The following is an 11,737-nucleotide window of genomic DNA, read 5'->3' on the forward strand; positions in this document are numbered from 1 at the left end:
TGTGAGAGTAAAGCAGGTTAATATATGTAAAAGCATTTAGAGTTAACATGTAAAACCATTTACTGCCTGGCATATACAATAGCAAGTACTCTATACATATAAGCTGCTATTATTGTTTAATATTTTCATCTGTGATCCAAACCAATGGCAGTGTACAGCTTGTGAAGTCAATTAAGTGAAACAAAATCATCATGACTTATTTTCCTTTCACAGGGTTTCCAAATGTAACAATGGCTCCTGATTCCTCTCAGAGTCCCATCGAGGTAAATCAAGACCCTGTCACCCAGTCTATCCTTAATGAATCTGTCACAGAACCTCAGGTACTGTTTTCTACCCACAGCTATGATGCTTATGCTGAAATGAAGTTTAGGTTGATGTAGACATCGCAGTGAACATTTTAAAGTTTAAATGTCAGCAAATGCTAGTTGTGGTTTCTAGGTTTGCTCTTACTAAAGCATATTGCACTTTCTGTGAGTAGTATTTATACCAAACAAGGTAAGACTGGATAATAATAGCTACAATTTATTGAGTGTTTATCTAGGAGGTGTAAGTTCTGTTATTACTTCTATGGGACAGATAAAGAAACTGAGGCTCAGAAAAATTAAGTGACTTATCTAAAATCATGTAGTCTGCACCAGAGGTGGTATTCAAATCTAGGCCATTGGCTCCACAAGACTGCCACCTTCTATCATTATGGAAGCGGCAGTTTGTCTTTCCACTTGGAGTCGGGTGGGTTTGTGCTCATATTCTGATACTTACTAGTTGTTTGATGTGGCGTCGATTTCTTAAGATATCTGGGTTGGCTCCGAGTGTTTTTTGTTTCCTTGTTTTTTGTTAAATGGGAATAGGGCATACCTAATATGGTTGTTGCATGAATCAGCTGTGAGAAGTTATGTACAGTGCCTGGTATAATACCAGAAACATCGTTCTTCCTTAAATTTTAGTCCGTTGTAATGTGTCCGTGTGTTTAAGAAGTAGCTGCCCAGGAAACCTGGAATTTGTTAACATAGGAAAATTATAGTAGTAAGACATAAATTAGCTCTATGCTAACCTAATTGGAACTCTTAATTAGTCAAAATGTTTAGAATTTTGAGATAGAAAGCAGTTTTTAAAAGCCCATAAAGAATGTAATACTAAAATAAAGCAACCTCTTGTGCATGAGTAGGACTCGGTACCCATTTAAAGAAATTTCCTTAGTTATTTATAGCTTCTATGAAAAAAGAGAATCATCAGTTTGAAGGATGATCCTTGGAAATTACAAGGTCCAGAATCGCAAAAGACATATGTGTTAATTATATTGTTTTCTACTTATGTGAAGGGGGATCCAAAAAAAAAAAAAAAACCGTGAATTATCTTTTGGTGGTTAGGTGTCTCATAGTACACTCAGAATTTGCTCCTCTGGAGCCAATGGTCAGCCAAAGTTTTTATCTGGAAGTTTTGGGACAGTTGCTTCATCCTGAGTTATAACTAACAGGACAGAAGCATCCTGAGTTATAACTAACAGGGGACTGGTTCTTCCACCATGACAATGTACCTGCCCACACCACGCTGAGTGTTCAGCAGTTTTTGACCCCAAATAGCATGACCTCTGTGCCCCCACACTCCCTATTCACCTCTTCTTGCCCTGAGCAACTTTTTTTTGTTTCCTCAGATGAAAAAAAGTTCTCAAAGGGAAACATTTTGCTTATATGGGAAAACACAACAGAATCACTAAAAGTCATCAAAATTGACACGTCCAAAAACTTTTGAGCAGTGGAAAAAGCATCTTGATAGGTGTATTGCATCAAATGGAGAGTACTTTGAAGGTTTTCATTTGTGGTTTCTGAAAGATGATAAACTTTGCTTTACTTTTGGGTAGTGAGATTGCAGGATATTTTAATCTTCCTTTCTGTACTTTTATGGATTTTCTCAATATTTCATAATAAACATGTTTTATATTTATCTAGGCAAAGACAACAAACAACTAAGAAGCAGAGTAATATTGAGGAAGAATACAGGGTAGGGATCCAGGAGACGTATGTTTTTAGTCCTTTACCTGTAGACCTTCAGCAAATCTTTTTCCTTCCCTAAGTTTCATTTTCCCCATTGATAATAAGAAGATAGGATTTCATTTTTTATCTTTATTCAAGCACTAATATTCTCATTGTTCTGATATTTTCCTGTCGTGTCAGATAGCCCAGGCTGGAGTGCAGTGGCACACTCATGGCCACTGTAGCCTCAACCTGCTGCATAGGCAGTCCTTCTGCTTTAGTCTTCCAAGTATCTGGAACTACAGGATCTGCCTATTATTGTGTCAGTAAATAAACAGTATCACTAATTCAAAAACTAATACAGTTTTAAACCAGCAATGTACAAAAATTCTAGTTATTTCACAAAAGTTGATACAATTGGCCAGGCTCGGTGGCGCACCTGTAGTTCTGGCTACTTGGAAGGCTGAGGCAGAAGGATCGCCAGAGTCCAGGAGGTTGAGGCTGCAGTGGCCGGGAGCGTGCCACTGCACTCCAGTCTGAGTGACAGAGTGAGACCCCAACTCAAAAAAAAAAAAAGTTGATAAAATTATTTTTATTTAGTGATTCTAATGGATATATATTGTATTTCATTGTGATTTTAATTCATGTTTATCTCATAGGTAGTGCTTTTGAACACTATTTCATGTGCTTTATAGCATATTTGGTTATCTGCTTTTATGACCTCTATATCCACACTTTTTCTTCTCCCTAGTTTCTTGATTTTTCCATGTTTAGTGTTATAATCTATGCACAAAGAGACACTTTCAGGATCACACATTTTTTTCCTGAGGTTTCCAGTTAATCTCAGATATTGTTTTGTTGAGGGTGTTGGAAGAGTAGATGCAGTGTCTCTTGGTACATTGATAATTTTTCTATGACATTATCTAGTTCATTAAGGATCCTTTTTAAAGAGAAAACTAGCCTATTTTTTCAGGTTATACTTTTGTTTTTTATTAAATTAAATGACTTACATGTGTGGGTCATTAAGCTTTTCATTCACACTAAAGAATGAGAAATAACTTAGGTAGTCAGGAAGAAAGCGTACTAGAACACTGAAGAAGAGAATGTTCTTTTTTTGACTGCACAGTCAGAATGCTTGACTAAGTGGATGATACACAGATGCCTCTGAATATTTATGATACTTTTGCAAAAAAACCTCAAAATAGTCATTCTGCCTGCAATAATGACAATAACAATCTTTTCAGCTACAGTCTTATTTTAAATAATAGTAATTTATAGGTGCTCTTTCAAGGAAAACTAATTATTATACTTTTGATCTCTTAGGCATGATAAAGTGATAGTGAATTACTCATGGATTTTTGTTTTGTTTTGTTTTGTTTTTGAGTCGGAGTCTCACTCTGTCGCTCAGACTGGAGTGCAGTGGCCGCTCCCGGCCACCGCAGCCTCGACCTGCTGGGCTCCAGTGATCCTTCCGCCTCAGCCTTCCAAGTAGCCGGAATTACAGGCATGCGCTACCATGCACGGCTGATTTTTTGATTTATTGTAGAGATAAGGTATCGCTGCCCAGGCGGGTCTCGAATCCGTGGCTCAGGTAATCTACTCACCTCAGCCTCCCAAAGGCGTGGGATTACAGGATGGGCCACCGAGCCCGGCTACTCATGAATTTTAATGTGACGTGTATATTTTCAATTCATGCTTAGAAACTCTAGACTTTCTACTATATGCTTTTTAGCTTCTCAGGGCTTCTGAAAATATTTGTGAGGTTATTTTCAATACCAAATTATGAAATTAAATTTATAGTCTGAGCCCAGAACAGTGCACAATCATAATTGTACTGGCTAAATATTAACATCAAGTAAACAAACACATGACTGGCACCTATAGGAAAACACAGAGTACAATCAGATCTCACAAAGCCTCCTTCATGCACTTCTGTCATTGGTGACTGCAATTGTATACCCTCTACTTCCAATAAAAGAGTAATCATCACAATTCTGACATCTAACATCATATACTGTTTTTGCCTCTTTTTGCATTTGCTATAAAAAATATCATGCAATAGGTACTATTTCTGGCTTATTTGCTCAATATTTTGCATATGGTATTTATATGGTTAAGTTGTAGTTTTTTGTTCTCATTGGTTCCTAGAATTCTGTTGTATGAATATATCACAATTCGTTATCAGTTCTACTGTGGATGGACATTTGGCTTCTTTCTAAATTATAGATGTAACAAGTGCTGCTGCTATGAATGATCTTTTTGTGTATTTTGCTAAACATATATAGTCAGGATGTACACAGAAGCGAAGTTACCTGGTTACAGATATGAGTAGGTTAGCTTTAGTAGATACACTGACCACCTTTTCTAAGATGACTTTAACAATTTACATCTTCAGCCACAGTATATGAGAGTTTTAATTGCTCCATGTCCTCCACACACACAAAATTCTCTGTCATTTGCACTTATTCTTCTGGTTACGTATTCTTCTGGTAAGGTTACATTCTGTTTTAATCTGTATTTAATAATTATGTCAGATGACATAGAACACATTTTCGTATATTTTGTGGACATTTGAGTAACATATTTTGTGAAAAACGTATTTGAATCTTTTGCCAATTTTTCTGTTAGAGTGTTTGTATGAATATCCTTTACATAATCTGGACATCTCTCTTTCACTATATATATGTATATATTTTATACATGTACTTTTTTAAGTTGCCCAGAACATGACTTCTCAATTACTTATGCATGTATGTTAATCTACATAAATATTAAGATTTGCTAAAGATGAAAGAGAGGATTGTTGAAAATTAGTAGGTAAACATGAGGCAATTTTCTTGAAATCTCTCTTATGACATAAAAACTTAACATTAATTTGAAGTTCTTGGGACAAAATATCATGCTGAGAAACATTTTCCCACCAAAAAAGTCCTCCACTCTCATTTTGATCATAAATCCTTAACTTAATACTTTCAGTTTAATCTTCAAAAAGCCCCTAACAACAATTCTTGATATCTTCCTTTCATTCAAGGTCATAAGTCTTTTTCTTGAAATGTTCTAGAATTCATGCTTTAATTTTGTATGATTGTTTTCCCTACCCAGTGTTTCATTTGTCTTCTACCCTCCGAGAGCTGCCTTTCTATTAATTCCTTAATAGAAATTCTGTGTATTTTTTAATTGACAAAATTTTAACTTATAGCAGGGATTAAAATCAAACTAAGAGTGAGCCATTATAACACAGATCAGGGTTGCCTTTAAACATATACATGAGACAACATCTAATGTTACACAAACTGAATCTAGTCAGTTAGACTTCATTTTATCACACTGTATCAAATAATTTCCCTTCTAAATGATTTTTTTTAGTTTTTTTTTAATACATATTTTTTTATTTTAAAATTGTGGGGTACAGTTAAGGGTTAGGTGTACAAATATGTATTGTGCAGTTACCTTTGTTTATGAGGTGTGCCCCCCCGTTCCCAGACAGATATCGACTACCGTTAATCCCACCTCCCTTCCCCTCTCTGCCCCCCCATAGTTTCCCACCCCTGTCAATCCTTTTCTTATAGTATTAAGATAGTTGTTCAAGGTCCACTTATGAGAACATATAATATTCAGATCTTTGTTTCTGTGAGAGATCACTCAGTATTATAAACTCTAATTCCATCCAGGTTGCTGCGAAATTCATGATTTTGTTCTTTTTTGTGACTGCATAATATTCCATTGTATATATGTACCACTTCTTTTTCATCCAGTCCTCTTTTGATGGACAGCATGGTTGGTTCCATGATCTTGCTATTGTGAACAATGCTGCGATAAACATACGTGTGCAGGTATCTTTTTTATAGAGTGATTTGAGTTCTTCAGGGTATATTCCCAGTAGGGGGTTGCAGGGTCATATGGAAGGTCAATTTTTAGAGCTTTTAGGAATCACCACACTGATTTCCACAGAGGCTGCACTAGTTTACACTCCCACCAACAGTGTAGAAGTTTTCCCTTTTCACCACATCCTCTCCGGCATCTGTTATTTTTTGTTACATTTTTTGAAAATGTAATCATAACTGTACAGCTTTTGTGGTTTTTGCCTTTATAAACGCCCTGCTCACTCTGTTCGTGGTTGAGAGTTCTTTATGGCACTAGTCTACTCTTGACCTCCGACTAATAAAGGACTCGAAAATTCGACCCTCAGCATGTTGGTGTCTCCTTTCTCACAATCCTGCTATAGCAATATAATTTCACATTTCCTGGAGACTTTGTTCCATTCTTTTGTTTCTTTTTTCTTTATTGTTGTCTGATTGGGTTAATTTGAAAGGCTTCTCTTCATGTTTTGAGATCCTTGCTCCTGCTTGTTCTAGTCTCCTGTTAAAATTTACACTGCATTTTATACTTTCCTACATGATTCTTTCATTTCCAGAATTTCAGCTTTTTTTTTTAAGCTGGCTATCTCTTTGGAGAATTTTTCATACATGTCCTGAATAGTTTTTTATATTTCTTGATGGTGGCTTTCAACTTTTTGTGGAAACTCACTGAGCAATTTTATAATCAACTTTCTGAATTCAATGTCTGGAACATAAAAGATTTCATTTTTGGCTAATGTCCATTGCTGTAGAGTTAATGTGGTCTTTGGGGGTGTTGGAGACCTCTGTTTTTTCATATTGTCAGAATTATTTTTCTGGTTCCTTCTCATTTAGGTAGACTATTTTTTCTTATTTGAGGTTGGTAGGGGTTGACATAGGCACTGTAGGATTCCTTTGTGTGGTGAGATTTTCAATTGCCAGATCTGGTAGTCCTGATCTGGCTCCCAGCACTGGCTCACAGCACCCTGAGTATCCAAAGTGGCTTGGAAAGTGGTGTTAGCTGGTGTCTGGGATCAGGCCTTCCCCAAAGCTGAAGTATTTTATCAGATGTAATGGGCTGTGCTGTTGACCTCTGGCCAGGAGATGGTGCTTGTGGGAGACAACCTGCTGCGATGGTGGCTGTGGGCTTTCTGCCTGACCTGTGTTCCTCCAAGGAAGTGCTTAGCCAACCTAGCTGTAGGGTGGGGCTCTGGGCATTACCCAAGTTCTCTGTTCTGAGCCTTTGAGGGGAGTTGGGGGAGAAAGGAACTTAAGCACCCCACCTGTGTTCACTCTAGGCTACCCCAGTGGTGATTAGGAGGGAGTTCTGGGCCACTAGGGCAACACTGCTGTGCAGGGCAGGCACAGAAGGGTCTGCAAGGGGAACGAGAGGTTGCTATGGCAATGAGTCCCACCCAGCTTCCACCTTGGCCTCAGGTAGTTTGTCTGGTGAAAGTCAAAGTATAGCCCACCTTAGGGCCTCAGGTGTTCTCACAGCAGCTTGCCCCAGCTAGGAACTTCTGCAGCTGCAGAGTTTGCCCTTGAAGCTCATTTTCTCCAAGGTTGGCTAGAAAGCAGGTGATGACAAGGGTCGAGTTCCTGGGATATGGTGGCTGGAGCTGCTCAGGGCTTTCCTTTTCCCTGCCCCATGCCACACGGGCTTTGGCAGAGCAGGGCTGTGGGCAAGGCAGTTTCATGTTGAGGGACTGAAGTCCTGCAAGGCTCGGGGGGCCCTCCGAGACCACAGCAGGAGCCCAGAACTCCGGAATTTCCCTCACTCACCTTCCCCACTGCATCCTGGAGCCTGCCGGTGATCTGTGCTGTGATCCAGAGAAGGGTCTGGCTAGTTTCAGCCCAGGTAGCTTGATTTTTTTTCTTCTTTGCCCTTATCACTTATTTGCTGAGTCACAGAGCCTGCCGCTGGACCTACCCCTCTCTGGGCGCTGAGGAAACTCTTATCTTGGTTACACTAGCCGCCTCAAGTCAGCCATCTTAATCCTCTGTCCACATACCCTTTCTTAGAAAGCTCCTGGAAGATGCACTCTACCACAGCAAAGAAGCACAACAGGAAAAAGGCTTGGGTGGAATCCCGAAGAAAGAGAAAGGCAAAGAGATTTGCTAAGTCCCAATAATATGAAGCTTCAGCTGTCACCTGCTAGACAAAGAAAGATCAAATTGAAGAACAAAGTGTCTGACCCTATTCAGAGGGAATAGGTGGTTCTGTGGAATTTGGGAAAGAATGAGTGACTGGGAGAGAGGAAAGTGACACACAGGAAAAAGAAAACATAAGAACAAAAAAGCATTAAAGGAAAAAATATAAAGGACACAGCTTGGCCTATCAGCAACTGTGAGTGACAGAATAGGAATAATGTCAACATGGAGGATTGATTAACCAGTGACTGAAGGGCTTCACTGGGAGGATGGATGGGGGAGTGGGACAGAGGGGAGTATGACGTCCTATTTTCCCACCAAAACAAGATGTTCTTTTATTTTAAAGATGTGAGGTACAATTCAGGGTTAGGCATACAAATGTTCATTATGCAGGTCCCTTTGTTGATGAGGTGTGCCCCGCCACACCCCCAGCAGGTTTCCACTACTGCCAAGCCCTCCCTCCCTTCTGGCAGTTTCCTGCTGCTGCCAATCCCTTTCTTATAGCATACTGATAGTTGTTCAAGGTCCACTAATGAGTGAGAATATGTGGTACTCAGTTCTTTGTTTCTGTTATAGGTCACTGAATATTATAAACTCTAAGTCCATCCAAGTTGCTGCGAAGTTCATAATTTTGTCCTTTTATAGGGCTGCATAATACTCCATTATGTTTATGTATCACATTCTTTTTATCCAGTCCTCTTCCGATGGGCAGCATGGTTGGTTCTGTGTTTTTGCTATTGTGAATAGTGCTGCAACAAACATGGGTGCAAGTATCACAAAAAATATTATTTTAAAACAGATACATCAAGAAATAGTTGTACATGCATGTTTATTTGTTAAATAAGAGTTAGAGACTTTACCCCAGCCGGCAGGGTCAGGGATCAGAAGGAGTGGAGAACAGAGGACAGCCCTGTTTCATCACACACCTGACTTTTTAAGTCACAAATATGTACAGTCAGCTCCATATCCATGGGTTCTGCACTCCTGGATTCAACCAACTGCAGATGGAAAATATTTGGGGAAAAAAACTAATACAAACAATACAACCATAAAAACACAGATCAAAAATACAGTATAAGAGCTATTTGCATACCATTTGCATTGGATTAGGTGTTAACAAGTAATCCAGAGATGACTTAAAGTAATGAACAGGAGGATGTGTGTAGGTTACATGCAAATACGCCCTCTTATACCAAGGACTGAGTAGCTCTGGACTTTGGTATTGGTGGAAGGTCTTGAAACCCATCCTGCAGATACCAAGGAATGACTGTGTTACTCAAGTTTTAAAGTCAAAGGCGAGGGCCTTGAAAATGAGCATTCTTACACTGTTGCAGGTGCCAACCGCTGTTGTAAATTGGCAGACAAGTGCGGTGCACCACCAGCATGATTTTATGCTGCTGCTTCCCTGCTGGGTCCTGATCCCCTTTTCTTGTCCCTCCGGGGTACTTTCTAATTCTGAGGGTGCCTTAGGCAGCTCAAACTGTCATAATGAAGTACCACGGACTGGGTGGCTCCAACAGTAGGATTGATTTTCTCATAGTTCAGGAGGCTGGAAGTCCCAGATCAAGACGCAGGGCTGGTGTCTGGTGAGGGGCCTCTTCCTGTCTTGTCGATGGATGGCTGCCTTCTTGCTATGTCCTCTCATGGTGAGAGCCACCATGCCCAGCTCTTCCAAACTTTCAGGAACAGATACTTTCCATGCTGACTGATGCATGTATATATATATGTGCTGCACCCCAGTGTGAACAGCCATGTGGTATGTGTGTGCCTGCATGCATGTGTGCATGTGATGGGCTCACACTTGTAATCCCAGCATTTAGGAGGCAGAGGCAAGAGGACTGTCTGAGCCCAGGGGTTCGAGACCAGCCTGGGCAACTTGGTGAGACCTCATCTCTATAATACATTTAAAAATTAGCCGGTGTGGTGGCACATACCTGTAATTCCTTCTACTTAGAAGGCTGAGGCAGAAGATTTGCCTGAGCCCAGCAGGTCAAGGCTGCAATAGCCATGAGCAAGCCACTGCATTCCAGCCTGGACAACAAAGTGAGACTCCAACTGAAAAAAAAAAGATGCACCTGTGTGTCCAGTGGGTGGGAATGTGGAAGATTCTGTGCATGTGACATGTATGTATACAAATGGGGTGTGGTGGGCTTGTGTGCATGAGTGTAGGGGTGCACGTGTGTATGCACATGTTTATGTGTGTTGTGTCACTGCATGGTATGTGTGCAGTGCAGGCATATGCAGGGGCATTGCATGCCTGTGCTGTGTGTCCATGTGCCATTCATGTGTGTTATGCAGGCATATGTTTGTGTGGTGTGGGTGTGTGTAATGAGCCCACGTGTGGGTTTGATGAGTGGGTTTGATGTGTGTGCAGTGTGGGTGTGTGCATCTGTATATTTTGGATGCTCTGCAAATGTGTGCTATTGCACATGCTTACCAGTTAGACATTTGCACACCACTATAATACATAGACACAGACACCTTGCACTCAGCAAGCACACCATGCACAGACATCCACACCATGAAAAACAGAGCTATGCACACCACCACACAAACCTGCACGGCACCAGTGTTCATACATGCATGCTCTACACACACACCACATGGACACACCTCGCCCCCTATATGAAACACACATGAGCACATGGCACACTCTCATGCAATCTCCACACTCACATGCACCACCCCACTTGCCACCTCCATGCCGGGAGTCGGTGCTGGGGCTGTGCTGGGAGCCCAGGAGGTGGCGTGGAGGTTGAGCATTCTGGAACAAGTCCCGTGTGTGAGGTTCCTCTTCACCCTGAGTACATCCACCTTGTTCCTGATTCAAGGAGATGCCCATGCAGTTATGTAGACTCTGCTTCAGTGACTTCCAGAGAATTCTCCCCAATTCTGGGTGACAGTCACATTCACAGAGCCACGGTGTCCAGGGTCTGAGATCAGGAAAGTATGGTGCACTGGAGCATGTGTCAGCCCTAACCCTGACCCCAACACTGATTACTGGTCAGGGAACAGCCCAGATGTCACCTCCTCCAGGAAGCCTTTGGGACCTGGCTGGACTGGGAGCCTCTCTTCTGTATTCTCCTGGCTCCCCAGTTTTGCAGTGTTCACATGGTATTTTTAATTTTACATTTTATGGTTTATAATCCAAAGTTATAATTTTTTACTTAATGGGATGTTACTTTTTCCCTTAACTGGACCTTAAGCTCCTGGAGGGCAGGCCATGCCGAACCCTGTGTGACCTGCCCCCTGTTCAGCTGAGGGCCTGGCAGTGACTGCTCAGTTGTTTGTGTTCTAGCTGAGTGAACAACCTGAATTTTAGCATCACAGACTCCTCAAATTAATCTGAAAACCTACCTGTGCCATGCTGCCCATGTACCAGTCTGATGTGGAAATTCATACATATCCCTCCAGGGAGGAATCACCATGGGGCAATCTTGGATCAGCGGTGCCATCCTTTTGGGCAGGAGTCTCAGCCTTGGCCCAAGCCAGCCTCTTGCCAGAATTAGGATGTGTGTGCAGGGGAAGTATGGGATAAAGGAATCTGAAGAAGGTGGCTGGCACTGGGAAGGGAGAGTGGGGTTAGTCCCTGGACCAGCTCCGTGGACAGTGGGGACAGGCTGCAGCAGGAGTTTGAGGTTTCCATAACATCAGGGCTGCTGCTCTAGGGCCTGGCAGCAACACGTAGTCCCAGACTGCACGCTGGCCCGGGCAGATCCAGGATGTGGCAGCTGTGGGAGTACCTGGCCACTATGAGGCTATAGAACCCAGGGACAGGGC

The sequence above is a fragment of the Carlito syrichta genome, unplaced genomic scaffold (genome assembly GCF_000164805.1).
Source record: "Carlito syrichta isolate Samal-C Ts95f unplaced genomic scaffold, Tarsius_syrichta-2.0.1 Scaffold150529, whole genome shotgun sequence".
NCBI lineage: Eukaryota > Metazoa > Chordata > Mammalia > Primates > Tarsiidae > Carlito > Carlito syrichta.